Consider the following 22,902-nt stretch of genomic DNA (forward strand, 5'->3'; position numbering starts at 1 on the left):
GTTGATGTACAGAATATCTAATAATAAATCAATACTTAAATCTACGACTCTAAAATTGTCAATATATTTACAGTATGCAGCCGATAGGTTTTTGGTCGATATGTCGATATTTTCTCCGTCGATATATCGATATATCAATATTTTATTCGATACATCGCAGACAAATAATGATTTTTTTAAAAAAACGACAAATATGGAATTCCTGATATTTTTAAAAATATGAATAGTTCATGTAGCACATACTGTAACACGTAATGTCGTAATTGTAGGGACATGCTCCTTCACAGGTGTTCTGTACTTATTTCTTATTGCTCTGTGCCCCTGAATGCAGCAAAACACGACAAAAAGTTGCTGCGAATATCTGGTCCTGCTTTCGGTTGCTTTCTATACGCTGTCACATCATCCTCCTTCATAAATGATTACTTCTCAGCATCAAATAGCACAATAAAAAGAAATCTACTGTTTGACCTGTTCGTATAGGGTAACGTGCAGCGCGCTAGTGTGCAGGACAGGGAGATGAACCAACTCCGGCTCAAATCCGCGCTGCAGGTTAACGACCGTGGCTGGTGAACAGTCAGTCTGAGTGTGATTTTAGGCAGTTTCCCATGTTGCCTTTGAAAATACGATACTCACTCAAAATACGATCATATACACAGCAAAGATTATACAATTCACAGACAGATAGCGCACACGACTTTTCTCACTTGTCGCTACAACTAACGACAAAAAAAGTAACTTTTTGCGTACTCATCAACTTAAAAATGCATCGGTTCCTGCTTCATCACCCCAAATTTGATGTGCATTTACCACCAAGAACAATGGAGGCACCCTTTCGAAATCTTAAATAGTGGTAAGATGGGTGAGGATTTATCAAAATATCTCGAAATAAACCGTGAGTTCGTCATGCCCTGTCCCTCCTTAGTGGGAGTTACTTTTGTCTATATTTCACATTTCCCGGGTGAAATTTATCACATTATCTTCACGCCTTCATAATACATTTCTTTTTAAAGAAGAGCTTGGCTGTAACTAGTGGTAAGCGACAAGATGGTTTTTTGCTAAATGGCACAGTAAAATTTCATAAGATATTTTAAGTACATGCAATGTGATTTTTTTACTCAGATAAGTCCTTATTTCCAGATACATTGACACTAAAGACGTGTTTCTGAAATAGTAAACTCTATACAAAATTTTATTCTAAAAAATTCGTCAATGAGTGCTCAACATCGTTTACTTGCGAAATGAGTGCACTTAATGTGGGTTAGCTTCAACTTATCGTTGTATACTTGCTGGGAGAATTAACAAAGCATTTACGCAAAAGCTCTCAAAAATGGAAATTTAAAAGGGCGCAAGTGTCGGGACCAGCCGCACAGTCCATGACTGCAGCGCCTCAGATCGCTCGGCTAATCCCGCGCGGGCATCTGAAGTTTCTTGTAGCAGCGCCATTCTTAGAATGAAAATAGTCGCAAAAACGTCTGATAATGCTGATCGCAAACAACGCGAGTTAATAGAAACTCATTGATTTATGGAGAACGACAAGATACTTAAGGGTTTTTCAGTAAGGTTCATCCACTTTTGCAAGGGTATATTTCCTACGTGAATGAAGATAGAAAGTTGGGGGTGAATTTTAACTTAAGCTTAGGACTTCAAAGTATATGTTATACACGCTTGCATATATACTTTTGGGGTCCTTTTTGCTGTTACATTACGCTCAAAGTCTTCAGTTACCTTTCACAAACGCTCATTGTGCCTTCCACCTGACGTACGACAAACATCCAGACGTTATCAGTCCTCGGCCTACACTTTTTGCGAGTATTTCAGACAGAAATAGATTCAGTGCTGTTGTTGTGCCGCGTCATACTTCACCCGATGTTGCTGGAGGGGAGGCACATCGACAGTGTGTTAAAAAGAAGGAAAGGGGCAAAAACCCTGGCATCAGGCGATACTGGTATCCAATGGTGCAATACGAGGTTCGTAAGCCGCTTACGGAGCATTAATGGTTGAGATAATTCCTTGTTAAGAAACGCAGGCGCTAGAGCAGGTTACTCCATTCTTTGTGAAAATGAAATTTTCGAGATTTTCTCACAATTGTGGTAAAGGATCACCAACTTATCCATGCGAGCGATGTGTCCGGGAAGCCTCTATTGGCAACACGCGAACCGGCAGTTTATAACTGGCGCCAAGGCAACCTTTTCGTTTCTATACATTTGTTAAAATTTACCCCAAGTTTTTATAGTCATCCGTGCAGTGGATAGTGTATTCTAAATGGAATATATGTTGTAGGAATAATCTGCGTATTGTGCAGCTTCGTGTTCTGAGGCGCTATGAATTATATTGTGCATCAGATTTCGAGCATGTAACCACGGGCTAACCTGATTGTTCAATAACAGTTGTCCTGCGCCGGCCGGGGTGGCCGAGCGGTTCTAGGCGCTACAGTCTGGAACCGCTTGACCGCTTGCCGCGTGGGATTAGCCGAGCGGTCTAGGGCGCTGCAGTCTTGGACTGTGCGGCTGGTCCCGGCGGAGGTTCGAGTCCTCCCTCGGGCATGGGTGTGTGTGTTTGTCCTTAGGATAATTTAGGTTAAGTAGTGTGTAAGCTTAGGGACTGATGACCCTAGCAGTTAAGTCCCATAAGATTACACACACATTTGAACATTTTTTTCGCTTGACCGCTACGGTCGCAGGTTCGAATCCTGCATGGATGTGTGTGATGTCCTTAGGTTAGTTATGTTTAAGTAGTTCTAAGTTCTAGGGGACTGATTACCTCAGAAGTTAAGTCCCACAGTGCTCAGAGTCATTTGAACCATTTTTTTGAAGTTGTCCTGCGTCTCGTAAACACGTATGTACGAACATAATACTGCGGGGCTGAAATAAAGAAGAAATGAAACACTCTACAGCCCCACGTTTGTCACAGAGATATAAATTTTCTTACCCTTCGGGAAACAGAGATGGATATCTTATTTTTCAGTTTTGTTTCTCGGCTCTGTGTGAGGTAGCTTACGTAAGTGACGTTGTAACTGTAACATAGTTACGCAGTTACGCAGCGTGTCTGCTCTTGCGATTTGCGCGAAACCGAGGCTGTATGCGTGTAAGCAAATATTTAATAGTATAACAAATGAATGAGGCCCTAGGCGCTGTAAAATGATGTTTTGTGAAACGGCCTTTCTCGTTGTGGCTATTTTCGTTTATCCAGAAATACTAATTAATATTATGGCTAATAATTATGATAATTACGTAAAAATCAAATTACGCCAGGATGGGCCGTTCTGTTTTGTCCCCAGTTGCAGGGGCTTTGTCGTTTTAAAGCACAGTGGTCTGTTTTATCATGTTGTTAATCGAGTTTAATGTGAGTTCGTATTGCCTAATAGATTTTCCACGGCGAGTTTTATTCGAATCCTGCGCGCGGTGAAGAAAAAAGAATCCGGCTGCAGTTTATAATTACGACCACCTTGTTCCGGCTATCGCGTGAGCATGCGGGCCTTTGCTTGTGCGTAATTATAATTTTATTACCGGCGTAAATAAGCAGAAGCGCGCGGTACTGGCGGAGGGGTCGTTTGCCGGCCGCTGTCGGCTGCCTTCGGAAATACGGCCAACAGCCATTGCATAACCGAGTCGATGCGTGAGAGAAACGTAAGTCTGTAAATGATCAGTTATCATTTCTTGTTCCAGAAATTTATCCATCGACAACATCGATTATTCAACAACAGCTGGTCACAAGAGGTGTTTGGATATCTGATTTCTTGAATAACCAGTCGTTTACGGGAAACAGTATTCATAGAAATATGAAACAAAGACACATTGCATTAAACACTGAACTTTACATGTGTATTTTGGATCACCCGTCATGTAAATAACACAGAGAACCTACGAGGGGCGTTCAATAAGTAATGCAACACATTTTTTTCCCACTGCAGGTTGGTTTTAGTCAGGATTCCAGGACATCATATTATTCCACATTTATTTGGCTACAAACCCTATTTTTCAACATAATCTCCGTTCAATGCCACGGTCGTACGCCAGCTTACTAGGAGGACCTGTATGCACGCATGCTGCCACTCTACTGGTCGACATCGGAAACAGCGTCTTGATGCATCAGTAGTACGCCATTATCCACGTACTGTCTCCCGCGGAGTGCATTCTTCATTGAGTCAAATAGATGGAAGTTGGAGGTGCTATATTTGGGCTGTAGGGAGATAGAACACGTTTACCCGAAGGGTAACAAAATTTATATCTCTGTGACAAACGTGGGGCTGTAGAGTGTTTCATTTCTTCTTTATGCAATGATGAAAGACGCCCCACCTAACAACTCATCGTGCTTTTGTTCACTGCCAGGTTTCCATAGACATTCTGCAAGCACTTGTATCTGCAACGCTCAGGTTTTCCGCCAAATGAAGCACAATGACAGCTCTCTGTTTGGAACGCATCTCCACTAAAGACACCATTTTGAAGGCTACGTATAGAGACTCGACCTATCAGAACTTCATGAAACCATAGGAGCTGAGCTGGTCTGAAGCGATTCTAGGCGCTTCAGTCTGGAACCGCGCGACCGCTACGGTCGCAGGTTCGAATCCTGCCTCGGGCATGGATGTGTGTGATGTCCTTAGGTTAGTTAGGTTTAAGTAGTTCTAAGTTCTAGGGGACTGATGACCTCAGATGTTAAGTCCGATAGCGCTCAGAGCCATTTGAACCATTTGAGCCATAGGAGCTGAAGCGGGAATCTTCCACGATGTCCCACAACAAATTCCGCATTTTTCAACCAAAGCTGGCCGAGCAAAAATTTGTTGCATTATTTATTGAACGCCTCTCGTGTTTTGAAAAGTTGAAAATGATTTTTAAAGTAGACGTACAATTTCGGAAAAGAAGTCCAAAATTTCATTTTGCTTCATAGTTGAGACTCGTTTATACCGCTAAATTTCGCACCGTTTTAAAGACAGCAGCTGGACATCATCATATTCTTCTTCTTGTTTACCCACAGCATAGCCGTCTGATGGCAGAGGAACGCTTCCCTCACTGGATACTCGTTGTTCGGCACTGTCATTATCGGCAGGCACTTCACCATCGTCGCAAAGGTCTTGGTCATCGATGACACTGGTTATTATTTCATCGCCCCTCGATATTTGATAGACGGGATCAACAACATCACGTTCGAGTCAGTCTTGAATGTTTTCCTGATACCTTCTTCAAATCCTGAAGATTCCTTAATCAGCCTTGCCAGTGCGCTTACAAATCATCTGAGTGTTGGCCTTCTTGTGTAAAGACAGACTCATCTCAAGGAATGAGCTCATTCCAAGCTTAGAACAGTGTCTCCTGCATTTAGCTTTCTGTGCAAGCTGTCACTGCCAAATATACTCGCAAATTTCATGACATGGGTTTTAATTTGAATTATAGTTGCACCTAAAACTCCATATTCCGGAGCGAAACTTAATGCTCAATCGGCTTTCTTCGATAGGCTTATTATTTCAAGTTTATCGCAAACACTAAGGAACAACGTTTTTACGTCAGTCGTCATTGCGAACGGCGTGTCAACAGGGCGATTTGTCACAGTCGAAGGGTCTGACGTCAACACTGAAAAGCAGAAACGACGACTGGTAGGGAGGGGAAACTATCAAATTGCGAAGCACAGCTTCTTCATAACGTCCACGTGGCGCGTGGGTAAATTTGAATAAGTTGACAGGAACGCTTGCTGTTGACCGATGATTTGGTAGACAAGTATACGGTTACCGATGCTCTGTTGTGCCTCTTTCGACAAAAGAATGCTGTTTCGTTGCCGGGTAACGACAAGAAAGATTTTTTAAATGTTGAGAATGAACTGATAACTAGCACCTAGAAGGTACATGAAGTGCATTTAGCACCACTTTCGAAAAGTTGAGGTTAGTTGATCCCACGCCTTGTTCAATCGTAGACGTCATCTAATAACAGTAATCGCCTTTAAGTCTTCCAGCCATATGGACTTGATGTCTGGTGTATTGCTTCAGTCTTAATGTGATTCATTTCAGTTTAATTTATGCCAGAGTTTCTAGACCTTTCACCTGGAAGATCTAACACACATCAAACCTTTCGCAGTTGTCATATCGATTCATGTGTTAACTGTAGAAATAATTATGTTCATACCATTGTTCAGTACCTAATATAGAAACAAAAGTAAATGTTGGACAAATGATGACTTAATTGGAAAGGTAACATTTCAAATACGTTTGGACGAGGGCAATTATGCATCCTAAATTCAGTCACGGCTCCTAATCACACACTGGGTTTGCTGACCCACGTTTACTGAAACGCTTTTCCTTCTGTCGCTGTATACAGTCACCAGTGTCAGTTTTCGCTATCAACTATGATTCGGTGTACTGTATCTAGTTCCCTGATGTGCGAGAAAGTGATCTAGTAAACACGATAGTGAAATAAAAATTGAATGCACTGTTCACCAATAAAAAAAGCAGGACATTAAACTAAAACTGCTAACAACTGTACTGCCACGACAGTGGCTAATGATCTGAAATAAAAAGGACGTAACGCACAACCAAACCATTCGCGGAAGGTCTGTTGTGCTGTACAGTACACTTTCGTGATGTGTAATACGATCTTGAGGCACACCAGCCTTTCTCAGTCGGTGCTATTCTTCGTCTTCAATAAATATCTTTCAGCTAACACACCAGATGAACAAAGCATAATGAAAATTTCACCATACTAGAACCATCAAGTTTTTTCTCAGAAGAAGAAAAGGCATTTTCTATTATTTACTTGAAAAATTTAGAGTAATGAAATTCGAGTAACCTTTGCCATTAACTTCAGATTTCCGCAGAGTATAAATGCAGATGCAGAACCAGATGCAGGCAATAGCATTTGTCAAGCATTCAGATGAAATTATCGAGTGGTAGCGACTATATAACCTGTTGCAGAAAATAATATGCAAAAGCAAGTCAGGACGAAAAGTAGATAAAAGTAATCATCCGGAGGGACATTGTGTGGAATAAACTGTAGAAAAATCAGATGCCAGTGCGAGATTCATTACAAGAATCTTAAGGAAAGAAGGGCTTTACAGAACACTTGGTCGACCGATTCATGAGTGTTGTTCATCTGTCTGACAGATTGCATTAATAGAAGAGATAAAGAAGATCCAACGATCATCGGCTCTAGTCGTCGCAGGATCGTTGTTGGCGAAAGAGCGCCCGGAGATTATCATCGAACTCCAGTCACGGGCGCTACAAGAGACGCAGCTGTGCACCTCGCGATGTTTACTGTTCAAGTTCCGAGAACGTGCGTTCCGCAAAGTACTCGACATCTGCCATCCTCCCACATACGTCTCACTAAAAGACGAAGACGACGACGACGACAAGAAAATCAGAGAAATTAGAACTCATACCTAGGTTTCAGACAATAATTCTTCCCACGCGCCATTCCCTAATGGGATAGCTTGCAATATCCGATTTCACTCGTCAGCTTTGAGCAGTGGCACCATACCAAAGGTAAGGACCAACAAAGAAGCAGTATCCGAAGGCAGTTGATAATCTCAGTAAGCAAACTATATAGCATACGATAAAATTAGAATCAAAGTTCACGCGGTTATTTACTTAGCCATGAATTATATCGAAACGAATTGAAGAAAACGGAAAGAAATAAGCACAAAACAAAAGAGAAACATACACTACTGGCCATTAAAATGGCCACACCAAGAAGAAATGCAAATGATAAACGGGTATTCATTGGAAAAATATATTATACTAGAACTGACATGTGATTACATTTTCACGCAGTTTGGGTGCATAGATCCTGAGAAATCAGTACCCAGAACGACCACCTCTGGCCGTAATAACGACCTTGATACGCCTGGGCATTGAGTCAAACAGAGCTTGGATGGCGTGTACAGGTACAGCTGTCATGCAGCTTCAACACAATACCACAGTTCATCAAGAGTAGTGACTGGCGTATTGTGACGAGCCAGTTCCTCGGCCACCATCGACCAGACGTTTTCAATTGGTGAGAGATCTCGAGAATGTGCTAACCAGTGAAGCGGTCTAACATTTTCTGTATCAAGAAAGGCCCGTACAGGACCTGAACCAGCGGTCGTGTATTATCCTGCTGAAATGTACGGTTTCGCAGGGACCGAATGAAGGGTAGAGCTACGGGTCGTAACACATCTGAATGTAACGTAAAACTGTTCAAAGTGCCGTCAATGCGAACAAGAGGTGACAGAGACGTGTAACCAATGGCAGACCATACCATCACGCCGGGTGATACGCCAGTGTGGCGATGACGAATACACGCTTCCAATGTGCGTTCACCGCAATGCCGCCAAACACGGATGCGATCATCATGATGCTGTAAACAGGACCTGGATTCATCCGAAAAAATGACGTTTTGCCATTCGTGCATCCAGGTTCGTCGTTGAGTACACCATCGCAGGAGCTCCTGTCTGTGATGCAGCGTCAAGGGTAACCGCAGCCATGGTCTCCGAGCTGATAGTCCATGCTGCTGCAAACGTCGTCGAACTGTTTGTGCAGATGTTCGTTGCCTTGCAAAGGTCCCCATCTGTTGACTCAGAGATCCAGACGTGGCTGCACGATCCGTTACAGCCATGTGGATAAGATGCCTGTCATCTCGACTGCTAATGATACGAGGCCGTTGGGATCCAGCACGGCGTTCCGTATTACCCTCCTGAACCCATCGATTCCATATTCTGCTAACAGTCATTGGATCTTGACCAACGCGAGCAGCAATGTCGCGATACGATAATCCGCAATCGCGATAGGCTACAGTCCGACCTTTATCAAAGTCGTAAACGTGATGGTACGCATTTCTCCTCCTTACACGAGGCATCATAACAGCGTTTCACCAGGGAACGCCGGTCAACTGCTGTTTGTGTATGAGAAATCGGTTGGAAACTTTCCTCATGTCAGCACGTTGTGTAGGTGTCGCCACCAGCGCCAACCTTGTGTGAATGCTCTGAAAAGCTAATCATTTGCATATTACAGCATCTTCTTCCTGTCGGTTAAATTTCGCGTCTGTAGCTCATCATCTTCGTGGTGTAGCTATTGTAATGGCCAGTAGTGTATATGTTTGAAATAAATTACTGTTGTAATTTGGCGCTTAAATAAAGAAGAGAGAATTTTTAAATTACATGATAGTATACCTGTGGTGAAGTCGCAGTATTGAAAAATAACGTTTATTTATAACAATAATATTGAAATGGGTATGAATTCCTAAGGGACCAAACTGCTGAGGTCATCGGTCCCTAGACCTACATACTACCTAAACTAATTCATGCTAGGAACAACACATACACCCATGTCCGAGGGAGGACACGAACCTCGGGCGGGAGGGGCCGTGGCGCCTCAAACCACGCGGCCTCTCCGCGTGGCACAATAATTATTGGATATAACGGGACTACCACGGGAAAGTGGAGGTTTTGGCGGGCAGAATTGAAATGTAATACGACAACGGGAAAATTAAATAAATAATAGCGTGTATGAAACAGTAGCATCAAATGCGGGAAAAGCGACACAGAATTCCGGAAAAAAATACACGAGCAACGAAAATTCACAAAAAAACAGATATTGGACTGGATAACTAGAATTGACCATGTACATTAATTTAGTGCGAGATCCAATATTATTTTAGTTAATTTTTCGAAGCAGTTGAGAGACGAACTAAAAGAGCAGAAATCCTATTACACTTCAGTGCACACCTAATAAAAAACGATCTCAATAATGAATTGTGGATTGGCTGGAATAGTTAACCATAACTGATTTATATAGCTTAATTCTAGTTACAGATTCAAATATTTGTTACTTTTTGTGAATTTTCGTCGCTTGTGTACTGGCTTTTCTTTTAGGGTTGCTCTGTCAGTTTCACCACATGTCACGCTACTCTCTTTTTATGTTTCGTACGTGTTATTTAATACATTTTCACGTTTTGTAAACTTACAGTTTAGTTTCTTCCCGCCTAAAACGCTCACTTTGCTGCAGTAGTCCCATTACCTTCAATAATTATTGTTAAAAATTAACGGTCTTTTATAATGCGACGACTTCACTATGCGCTGTGTAGTAAAGGATTTGAAGGTTATATGTGATTTTCTTACTCGCGTAAATTACGATAATAATTTATTTCAAACATATATATTTCCTAAGAAACAAAGGAATTACTGGCATTGGCTGCGAGCGAACTTTAATTGAAGTCAATGGGAAAAGTTGAAAATTCGTGCCGTACCAGGATTCGAACCAGGTTCTCCTACTTACTGGGCATATGCGTTGACCACTGTACCAATTGGCCACAGCGGTCATGGCAACTGCACGTACTACCCTAGCTTACCTCCCGCCAGACCCAAATTCTTAACTTAACCAATCAATACAAATGTAGTGCCCCTTGCCCGTTGTCATCTTTACTCGCGGCATTTCGCCGTTTCATTGTCCGTTTCATCTTCATCGTATCTATTTATGGTGACAGTTCTTTCCGATAGACACCACATATAGACATATATATCCCGTTTTCTGTTGTTATACCGGGTGAGCAAAAGTCAGTATAAATTTGAAAACTGAATCAATCACGGAATAATGTAGATAGAGAGGTACAAATTGAGACACATGCTTGGAATGACATGGGGTTTTATTAGAACAAAAAAAAAAAAAAATACAAAAGTTCAAAAAAGGTCCGACAGATGGCGCTTAATCTTATCAGAATAGCAGTAATTACCATAACAAAGTAAGACAAAGCAAAGATGATGATCTTTACAGGAAATGCTCAATATGTCCACAATCATTCCTCAACAATAGCTGTAGTCGAGGAATAATGTTGTGAACAGCACTGTAAAGCATGTCCGGAGTTATGGTGAGGCGTTGGTGTCGGATGTTGTCTTTCAGCATCCTGGAGATGTCTGTCGATCACGGTACACTTGCGACTTCAGGTAACCCCAAAGCCAATAATCGCTTGGACTGAGGTTTGGGGACCTGGGAGGCCAAGCATGACGAAAAGTGGCGGCTGAGCACACGATCATCACCAAACGACGCGCGCAAGAGAAAATGGTTCAAATGGGTCTGAGCACTATGGGACTTAATGTCTGAGGTCATCAGTCCCCTAGAACTTATAACTACTTAAACCTAACTAACCTAAGGATATCACACACATCCATGCCCGAGGCAGGATTCGAACCTGCGACCGTAGCGGTCGCGCGGTTCCAGACTGTAGCACCTAGAACCCCCGCTCGGCCACTTCGGCCGGCGCGCAAGAGATCTTTCACGCGTCCTTTTGTGAACTTTGTTTTTATTGGTTCTAATAAAACCACATGTCATTCCAAACGTGTGTCAATTTTTGCCTCTCTATCTACATTCTTCCGTGGTTTATTAAGTTTTCAAATTCATACTGACTTTTTGATCACCCGGTATATGTTCGTCACCGTCAGTTCTTATCGATATAATTCGTGGATAAGTAATTGAACAGGTGAACTGTGATTGTAGTTTTATCGTATGCTATATTCGTTTGTTTACGAACACGATTAGTCACCTTCAAAGGGTACCTCTATGTAGCGTCTTTGCCTGTAAGTATGATGTCATTGCTCAAAACTGACGGGTAGAATCGAGCACTAGAATTCACCCACCTAACGCAACAGGTCAAGAGAGGAATAGACATTGGTGTCACTAGTAAAGCTTTGGATGTGGAAAGCGGCGATGGGAATGGCCATACGTTGACGGCAGGGCGAGTGCGCGCAGAAAAGAAAACGGCGTAACTGATGAGTAGGCGCGCGCACAAAGTGGTGACCGCCGCCTGCCACCCTGCGAGGGTGCGGAGAGCAGTGTAGGGGTGGTAGTTGCGCCTGCGGGCGTCAGATGTCGCGGCACGTCGCGCGCGGGGGCGCATCGATTGCCGGGGGGAGTGGGCGTGCTGCCCGCCGCGGCGCGAAGCTCAGTGCTGGGCTGGCCGCCGCCACGACACGCCACGCCACGCCCTCTGTGGACCGCGCCGCGCACTACCCGCTGCCGCCGCCGCTGACGCAGAAGCCGACGAGACGGCCCGACGCTGGCGCGCCGCGGCTGCACCACGCATGCCTCTGGCTCGCCGTGCGCAGGTGCGCGCTCTCCTCACTTCACCTCACCTCTCACTCGAAATCGGGCTCGTAAATATTTCTCTAAGCCGGATGTCACTCTTGTTCTCCAAGTACCGCTAAGAGCTACGTCTCCTGGAATATGAAAAGACATACGGTACAGGTGAAACTGGAGCGCGATGGTTTGTTCTGGTTCTGTTTAACGGATGTTTTTGTAGAAAACAACTAATTTCTATAACCTCTTTCATCCTTATCCACAGTGCGATTGAAGGTTTCCATTTTTTTCCGCTTCAGAATATACGGGTTTTAGTGATAAGAAAACATATATTTCTAAGCCAACGTCAGTATCTTGAGACAGTACACATCCACAATCAGGGGAAAAAAGTCGTGAGATACCTCCTAATCGTGTCGGGTCTCCTTTTGCCCGGCGTACTGGAGCAGCTCGACGTAGCGTGGACTCAACAAGTCGTTGGAAGTCCCCCGCTGCTTCTATAGTCTTCCATTGCTGCAAAGTTGTTGCCGGTGCGGTATTTTGTGCACACACTGACCTCTCGATAATGTCCCAAAAATATTCGACGGGGTCCATGTCGGGCGATTTGAGTGGCCAAATTTTTCGGCCGAACTCTTCAGAATGTTCTCCATGCCAATCGCGAGCAGTTGTGCCCCGTTGACATGACGCCTTGTTATCCATAACAATTCCACCTTTACTCAGGAACATGAAGTCCATGAATGGGTGCAAATAGTCTCCATGTAGCCAAACGTAGCCGTTTCCAGTCAATGAGCGGTTCAGTTGCACCAGAGGACCCAGTCCGTTTCATGTAAAGACAGCCCACACCATTATGGAACCAATACCACCTTGCACAGTGCCTTGTTGGCAATTTCGGTTCGTGGCTTCCTGAGGTCTGCGCTACGCTCAAACCCTACCATCAGCCCTTACCAACCGAAATCGGGACTCATTCGAACAGGCCACGGTTTTCCAGTCGTCTAGCGTCCAACCAATATAGTCAGGAGCCCAGAAGAGACTGCAGTCCATGTCATGCGTTGGTCATCTGCTGCCATAGCCCATAAGCGCCAAATTTCGTCGCACTGTCCTAACGGATACGTCAATCGTACCTCCCACATTGATTTCTGTGGTTACTTCTCTCAGTGTTGCTTGTCTGTTACCACTGACAACTGTACGCAAATGCCGCTGCTCTCGGTCGTTAAGTGAAGACCGTCGTCCACTTCGATGTCCCTGGTGAGAGTTAATGCCTGAAATGCGGTACTCTCGGCACACTCTTGACACTGTGGATCTCATTATGTTGAATTCCTTAACGATTTCCGAAATGAAATGTCCCATGTCTCTAGTTCCAACTACTATGCCGCGTTCAATGTCTGTTAATTCCCGTCTTGCGGCCATGATAACGTTACAAACGTTTTCACATGAATTAGCCGACTATGCATCGCCTTTTCATATCTTGTGTACGCGATACTTCCCACTACCTGTTTCACATTATGTGGTGGAGGGTACTTCTTCCTCCCTTCCCTTACCATTCATAGGCGATACGATAAACTTCGTTATGAACTCTAATATCTCTGATTTTGTCGTCACGATATTTCGCGAGATACTTGTGGAAGGAAATAATTATTTCGGTCAACTCTTCTTGGCACATACATCCGGTGAATTTCAACGCTAAACCTGTCCGTGATTTACAACGTGTGTCTTACAGCGTTGTTGAGGATCTCTGGATGCTCTCGCGTCGACTACTTGATCCCCTAACGCGATGCTCTTCGTTGTATCTCTTCAACTGTTCCAACCTGGTCGATGAACAACGCTCCAGAATTTGGCTCACAAGTGGTTTGCAAGCCATTTCTCACGTCGATAAATTACATTTTCTCTTGATTTTCCCAGTGAATCTCTGCCTTTCATCTGTTTTTCTGACAGCTCCGCATCGTCGTTCCGCTTTAGGTCGCTTGTAGGTATTATACGGTATTTTCTGTTTCCAGTTATTTGTTGTCAATATTGGACCGAACATTAGTGGATCCCTTCATCTATTTATGCGCAGTAATCTACATTTCTTAACGTTCAGGTAGAACGTAAAGTGCCTGCACCAGTTACCGACTCTCTGCAAGTCTTCCTGCATTTCGCTACAGTCTTCCGTCGTCGCAGCTTTCCTCTAGGCAACAACATCCGTTGTATATACAATCGCCGTACTGTAACACTCCATTGAGGGACTATAGAAATTATCTTCTGTGCAATTTCTCTATCTTCAAGTAAATGCTGGATCCAGCCACAAATCAGGTCCGATACTCGCCGAGCTTACGGCGTCCTGGATCTCGTGGAAGAGCAGAGCGAGCTGCGCCTCCGAAGGTTTCTGTCTGCCCAGTCCATGTTGATAGTTCCAGAAGAGATTTCGTTCCTCAAAAAGTCATCATGAGTGATCATAAACAATGTTGCATAATTCTACAGTAGTTTGGCGGGAGCGAGGCAGGCTTTTAATTATGTGCTTCTGTTGGCCGAACTGCCCTGAAAACGGATGTGATCCTGATTTTTTCCCAGTAGTTTGATACATTAATTTCAAGAGGGACCTGCTATAAACAACGGCTGTATGCCGAGCAAGATCTTTCGCATAATCTCTGCAGAACCTCACGCATGTCTCAACTGGTCCAGTTGTCTTTCTGTTGTTGAGAAGTTTTGGTTGATCCTCTATTCTGCTATCACTTATATCAGTAGTTGCCAGTAATTTTCACAGCATTTCAGTGGAGTGTGATGTATGCCGTTCTTTTCAAGTGAGAATCACATAGCACAGTATGCCAAAAGTAGCTTCGAGTTCAATAACGTTCTCTATTCATCAGCTTAATTATCCAGGCTGTGGATACTCTAATTATTAACGCTGACTAGTTGACGTATTACTTAGTCATCATACTGTCTTTATACAGTACTAAAGTTTAATTTCCCACGATGTTGTCACAGTTGTTTCTCATATAGCGAACAGAAATTATCCTTTTCAACCTAACACTGGAGTGCGCAGTATTATTTGTACTTCACATTCAAGTATTCAACGCCACTGCTAAGACAGTGCATGTACTAGACTCTAAGTTTAAAGTGCCTTTCTTTTTTTCCTTATTTGTTTGCTATCAGTGGTCACCTAACTCTGTAGTTGCATAAATACTGTTCTTAGTAAGTATGACATTTAGCTGTATTTTGAATGTGTACTTTGACAGTTTAAAACCGTAATTTACGTATCACCTCAGGCTGAGTGTTGGAAGCGATACTTCTTTAAAGTACCGTGGTTACATATTTTGCACGTACTTGGATTTTTCTTCTACCGCCGACACGTCTTCCATCAATGTCAGACCCTCGACACGGTGCTCTGTCACTGAGATGGGAACTTCAGGACACTCCCAGGCATAAAATTTACAAACTTTTCCTTTTAACTTTGCAAACAACGTTCACGGAAACCGAAGAAGGTTATCCTAAAATAATGCTTTTCTCTTTTAATGTTGACCGCATATGAATAACTGAGCCAGGCGAATCGTTAATTTTCAAAAGTAATTAATTAATTCTGGCTCAGATGCGGTCCCCGTATTTTGTTTCGTTTCGTATTTTTCTTATTCAGTGTTGTGCTCTTCTGCGATTTCTACAATTATTATTACGTAACTGCTTCCGTTCTACTCTTCTATGATTCTTTCTGTACCTCGTCCACATTCCCACTTTCATCAGTCCCAGTTGCCTCCAGTATCATGTTTTCCTTAGTATTTTAACTTCACCCTTACCAACCAGTATGTTCTTTGTTAGTCAAGGACCGAAACCAAGATGTGTTAACGGAAGTGATGGAGATCAAGTGGCCAGTCATCAGGTTCGTCATTGATTTACTTAGTCAGTAAGGAAACGCCAAATAGATGCGCAACAAATGTCGCCGGAGGCACTACAGTCACGACGTGTGTCACAAGAAGGCATTCCTAGAATTCGGGAAGCTGGTGATCCAACAAATTATCTCGTGCGACGCACATCTCACATTACGGCAGTTACAATCTTCAGAGTTTTACAAAGACTTAATGATAGCCATTCTTCCACACGAAGACAGGGTTAAAATAATACTATCTGGCTGTGTTCACTTGTCTTAACATCAAACGGAAGCTCGCAGAGAACAAATGTTTACATTGCTGATTTATTTTTTTATTTATCAGTTTAAGATACTACAGAAAAGAGTAACTGTCACATATTTTAAAAGAAAAATTATGCAATACAGCTATTTTTTTAAAGCGGACACACATACAAATTACAAAACCCACACTGATGCAATTAAATCGTGCATTTACTCAATAGCGACAGTCCTAGTTGTTTGCATTACCGCGCTACATGAGAGTAATTGATTGGAGTCGTTTCGGCCTGCGCGGTGTCAGTTGCACATGCCTGAAGCTGTTTACTCGGAACAATTCGAACGGAAATAAGTGGAATTTATTGCTGGCTCCGCTTCTTTGTGCGGCCGGTGCTGTTATTTTAGGTGTGTGAGGGATGATGCTAGTGATGGAAAGCACGTGTAAATGAACGACCAGTATACGCGATTAGCGGAGGAAAATTACGTGAATACGGCAGAAGCTAATTATGCGCTTAGGCAGGCAAGCGCGGGCTGATTGTAACCGCAATTACATGTGGGCTGGCCGGGTGCCCAAATTGGAACCCGCGCTCTGTTTTGCGTCAAAACATGGCCGGCCACTCCGACAAACGATGGCTGTAATTTTTAACTCCGGAAGCTATTCCCGTCATGATGATCCTTTTAACTGCCTACACGAGAAAACTTTTCGACAGTGTTTGCTAGAGGATGGAATGGCTATAACTCCGCTGGAATGTTGAATTTATCCATAATGTCAACCTGCGTTCAGTGAAGTGCTGCCGTCATAGCGTTGTTATGAGGCAGAACTGCAAAGTGACATGTTGTTACACTGCAGATCAACTATTTTCCCGTCCGAGCAGATGTGCAAACGAATGACCAGACGATGTAAACGGATCACCCTACTCTCGTAAATAGTACTTAGCGTCTTGATCGTCGTGTAAGACATTTTCTTGGTGGACTTTCCACAGCACAATTTCCAAGGACAGAAGATGCAGAATGAAATTGGACGTGAGACGTAACTCGCCCGAAGTCGATCCTACACTGAAAGGGATATTCTGTAAGCTGCCGCAGGGTGATGATGCCAATTTTGCTTGTTCAGAAAATGTTTTATTCCTATGAAAGCAAAGAAACTGACCCTGGTGCAAATGTATGTAGCGAATGGCTTCTAATATCTGAGGTTTTCCCGGTGTGGTTGACGGTGTGGTGTTTCCTGGCCTTGAGAAATGAGGAAATATGAAAGTCAGATCTGAATAAATCCAGAACTTCACATATTAATCTTGTTACATCTAGGACACTGGATAATGGGAACTTCAGTTGTAAATTTGCCGCCGTCGTCGGCCAGCGGTTCTAGGCGCATGTTCCAATCCTGCCTCGGGCATGGATGCGTGTGATGTCCTTAGGTTAGTTAGGTTTAAGTAGTTCTAAGTTCTAGGGGACTGATGACCTAAGATGTCAAGTCCCATAGTGCTCAGAGTCATTTGAACCAATTTGGTAGAGAGTCAGGATATACCTGTTGATGAATGTCATTTGCATGAATGTGCCTAAGTGCCTGAACGAGCCCATGATACGATCTGAAACGGATTGCAAATAAGATAAACGGAAAATACATATGAGCGGAAAATTAGTGTAAAAAGTAACCTTTTTTCTTCTAAACAAAATCAGTGTATTAAGACCTTGCCGTGCAAGTCGATCATCAGAGCCGATAAACATCGAGCATATGTACACTCATGGAAATTGAAATAAGAACACCGTGAATTCATTGTCCCAGGAAGGGGAAACTTTATTGACACATTCCTGGGGTCAGATACATCACATGATCACACTGACAGAACCACAGGCACATAGACACAGGCAACAGAGCATGCACAATGTCGGCACTAGTACAGTGTATATCCACCTTTCGCAGCAGTGCAGGCTGCTATTCTCCCATGGAGACGATCGTAGAGATGCTGGATGTAGTCCTGTGGAACGGCTTGCCATGCCATTTCCACCTGGCGCCTCAGTTGGACCAGCGTTCGTGCTGGACGTGCAGACCGCGTGAGACGACGCTTCATCCAGTCCCAAACATGCTCAATGGGGGACAGATCCGGAGATCTTGCTGGCCAGGGTAGTTGACTTACACCTTCTAGAGCACGTTGGGTGGCACGGGATACATGCGGACGTGCATTGTCCTGTTGGAACAGCAAGTTCCCTTGCCGGTCTAGGAATGGTAGAACGATGGGTTCGATGACGGTTTGGATGTACCGTGCACTATTCAGTGTCCCCTCGACGATCACCAGTGGTGTACGGCCAGTGTAGGAGATCGCTCCCCACACCATGATGCCGGGTGTTGGCCCTGTTTGCCTCGGTCGTATGGAGTCCTGATTGTGGCGCTCACCTGCACGGCGCCAAACACGCATACGACCATCATTGGCACCAAGGCAGAAGCGACTCTCATCGCTGAAGACGACACGTCTCCATTCGTCCCTCCATTCACGCCTGTCGCGACACCACTGGAGGCGGGCTGCACGATGTTGGGGCGTGAGCGGAAGACGGCCTAACGGTGTGCGGGACCGTAGCCCAGCTTCATGGAGACGGTTGCGAATGGTCCTCGCCGATACCCCAGGAGCAACAGTGTCCCTAATTTGCTGGGAAGTGGCGGTGCGGTCCCCTACGGCACTGCGTAGGATCCTACGGTCTTGGCGTGCATCCGTGCGTCGCTGCGGTCCGGTCCCAGGTCGACGGGCACGTGCACCTTCCGCCGACCACTGGCGACAACATCGATGTACTGTGGAGACCTCACGCCCCACGTGTTGAGCAATTCGGCGGTACGTCCACCCGGCCTCCCGCATGCCCACTATACGCCCTCGCTCAAAGTCCGTCAACTGCACATACGGTTCACGTCCACGCTGTTGCGGCATGCTACCAGTGTTAAAGACTGCGATGGAGCTCCGTATGCCACGGCAAACTGGCTGACACTGACGGCGGCGGTGCACAAATGCTGCGCAGCTAGCGCCATTCGACGGCCAACACCGCGGTTCCTGGTGTGTCCGCTGTGCCGTGCGTGTGATCATTGCTTGTACAGCCCTCTCGCCGGAGCAAGTATGGTGGGTCTGACACACCGGTGTCAATGTGTTCTTTTTTCCATTTCCAGGAGTGTATGTTTCACAGAATAACGGCATAGGCACAGGAAAATAAAATTGTGCAGCAAAGACCAAAGCGGAAACCCTGAATCGAGCTCTGCTACGAACACTGACGCATCACTGATAGTCCCTCACAGACTGGTTGTAAACCAGACGGCAAGGCTTTTGAGCGAAATACGCGAAGGAGGTAGGTCAGTCGTCCAAACATTTTGTACGAAATGGAATCGACTCGAATAGAACTCGGAGAACAGAGCACCATATCCCGAACGATACGACCAATATGTCAAAGTGCCGAGAAGATTGGTGGGTGGAGGGGGGGGGGAGTGTTTTCATGTGCTGTTGTGTTTCGGAGAGTTATGTGAGAGTGGACGCTGTGTTTCATTGAAGCGGCAATTCATCACTTAACCAGGTATCATTTTCCTCCGTTACTAAATCATGAAAATCGTCTCTAGAACGTCTCTTCACTCTACAGTGGCGCGTGCGCAGTGCCTAAGCCATGTCTTCTCAGTATCTTTTCTTCTACGATTGCTAGTCCCGCTAGTTATGCAGAACTTCTGTGAGGCTTGGAGGGTAGGAGGAGAGGTACTGGCAGAAGATACGATGGCGGACCGAGAATCGTGCCTGGATAACTCGGTCAGTAAGAGCATTTCCTGCGGAAGGTGACAGTCCGAGTTTGAGTCCGTATTCTGTACACAGTTTGAATGTGATAAGAAGTCTCTTCATCATATCGTTTAGCAGTAAAATGTAATGAGAATGAGGCAATCAGCGATGTTTTTCATAAGTAGTCGCTATACTGCATTCTCATACGCATATGAAACTGCTAATGGAGTCGCAGTACAGTAGTATATGGTTCTCTACATTCGAGTTTATGCGACCTGAAGGAGTAACCCTGTTGGAAAGATGGGAAAGAGGTAATCAGTGGCTTAATTTATGGAATCAACCCGGATTTCATATGGAAGCCGAATAGTGTTAGTGGGAAACCACGGAACAGCTAAACACATGCTTTATAATTCTGGTCCTCCGGAAAACGAATGTATTACCTTAACCAGTGTGGTATCTCGTTCGGTTATGATTGGTTGAAACTTCCTGGCATATTAAAACTGTGTGCCCAACCAAGACTCTAACTCGGGACCTTTGCCTTTCGCGGGCAAGTGCTCTATCATCTGAGCTACCGAAGCACGACTCACGCCCGGTCCTCACAGCTTTACTTGTGCCAGTATCTCAGCTCCTACCTTCCAAACTTTACAGAAGCTCTCCTGCGAACATCCCCCAGGCTGTGGCTAAGCCATGTCTCCGCAGTATCCTTTGTTTCAGGAGTGCTAGTTCTGCAAGGTTCGCAGGAGAGCTTCTGTAAAGTTTGGAAGGTAGGAGACGAGATACTGGCAGAAGTAAAGCTGTGAGGTCCGGGCGTGAGTCGTGGTTCTGTAGCTCAGATGGTAGAGCACTTGCCCGCGAAAGGCAAAGGTCCCGAGTTCGAGTCTCGGTCGGCACACAGTTTTAATCTGCCAGGAAGTTTCATATCAGCACACACTCCGCTGCAGAGTGAAAATCTCATTATGATTGGTTGCCCGGGCAATCTACCTCTTTATATCTGAAAAAACGTTACGATTCACCGCCAAGAGGTGTTGATAAAAATTTCTTCGTTATGCAACCGATTTCGTTCCGCAGAGCATCATCAGCTATCATAAAATATTTACGACAGCTTACAAGGCGATATAAAATCAGTGGTGTCAGGTTATATAAAATCCGTTGTCAAATAATAATATAAATTTCATTGTCAGGAGTAAAAAATCAGGCACTGCTCTCCTTCGTTACCTCCAGCCGGTTGAATTATGTGGCTTATCGGTAATTTTTTTTATGGGCCACTGCGTGGAATTACGTTGAAATTTCGGAGACCAACGTGAGGTAACTGAATATCATCACTTTCAAACAACGGTTGTTGTTGGTTGTTTTGGGGAAGGAGACCAGACAGCGTGGCCATCGGTCTCATCGGATTAGGGAAGGATGGGGAAGGAAGTCGGCCGTGCCCTTTCAGAGGAACCATCCCAGCATTTGCCTGGAGTGATTTAGGGAAATCACGGAAAACCTAAATCAGGATGGCCGGACGCGGGATTGAACCGTCGTCCTCCCGAATGCGAGTCCAGTATCTAACCACTGCGCCACCTCGCTCGGTACTTTCAAACAACGTACATGACTTAAGCAGGGCACTCTTGGGAATTTCTTGGGAGGCACGAACGTTTAGCATTTGGAGTGACACCAGATGGCAATGACGGGAGCTGTAAGCTGCGGCCGGCAGCCGTGGCAAAGCGGTTCTAGGCGCTTCAGTCCGTAACTGCGCGACTGCTACGGTCGCAGATTCGAATCCTGCCTCGGGCATGGACGTGTGTGATGTCCTTACGTTGGTTAGGTTTAAGTAGTTCTACGTTCTGGGGGACTGATGACCTCAGATGTTAATGCCCATAGTGCTCAGAGCCATTTTTTAGGCTGTGCGCTGTCTGGTCTGTGCGACACACCGGCGGCCTCACTGCGGCACAAGCACTGTGCGGCCCGCCAGTGTTCGACACGAGCCACGCCAATGTCTGGCCGCCCACTCCAGAGCCGGTCCGGCGCGAGTTACACCTTATGTGGGACCTGTTCCCACATTTCCATTCACATCCCTTAAATATCTCTTCTAGGTAAAAAAAAATTGCTCGTACCAGCTTAATATGTAATACTCGCGTCTCGTCGGTCGCTTAGGACATCAGCAGTCGCTTGCAGCATTCTCCCAGTAGTGGTTGTCGCGGCCGCCTGGTGCTGCCTCGGGCGGCCTTTTGCGTATCTCCCATGCCCACAAACCACCTTTGTGAATTAGTTTATGCATTACTGAAAACTCTACCAAAATTCTTACACCAGCTACAGAGCTTAGCCTTCAGATATAGACATTAATTTCTAGTGTGTGCGGATGCTTCCAAGAAGTTACGCCATTCACCGAAGATGGCCGCGGAATCGTTTTCACAAGGGTAAAGGACTTTAGTTCATCATAGTTCAGCCAATTTGCGCGAAATATTTACAAATTATGTTCATAAACCTTCCCCGTGACTCAGTCTATGTATTACAAAACAGTATAAAAATCCTACAGTAGTTCATGAGATTAGCCCGAACACACTGACCGGATCCGCAGTAACCGACTTCATATTTGTATAGAACGTATAGAAGTAGATTTGACAGACGTGGCGAATTGTGGATTTTATGTTATTTGACGCCACTGATTTTATGTCTTCGTGTGGGATCTTGTAAGGATTTTGTAATACCTTACAACAGTCTGTGGACCGAAACTTCTATCAGCAGACTTTGACGGTGAATCACAAAACTCGTATCTACGAGCTGTGGGGCACCACCTTCTTAAAAAAACAGCTTTAGATATTTCTTTACCTTACATTCGGAGATAACATGGTATTTATTTTGCATTGGGAGAATCGTCTGCGCAAATTTAATTGTGGCGTTTGCTCCATTTGTACGAAAGGAAGCTCTGAGTTTAGTAGTTTCCAAATCACATGTCAAGTCTGAAAATATTTCCTTAATTTCACAGCTTGTCTTTTGGCTGTAATAAACACATAATACACCTGTGAAGCATTATGTGTCACCGTCTTTACACCACTAAGAACAGAAGGCCTTCC

The sequence above is a fragment of the Schistocerca cancellata genome, chromosome 1 (genome assembly GCF_023864275.1).
Source record: "Schistocerca cancellata isolate TAMUIC-IGC-003103 chromosome 1, iqSchCanc2.1, whole genome shotgun sequence".
Classification (NCBI taxonomy): Eukaryota; Metazoa; Arthropoda; class Insecta; order Orthoptera; family Acrididae; genus Schistocerca; species Schistocerca cancellata.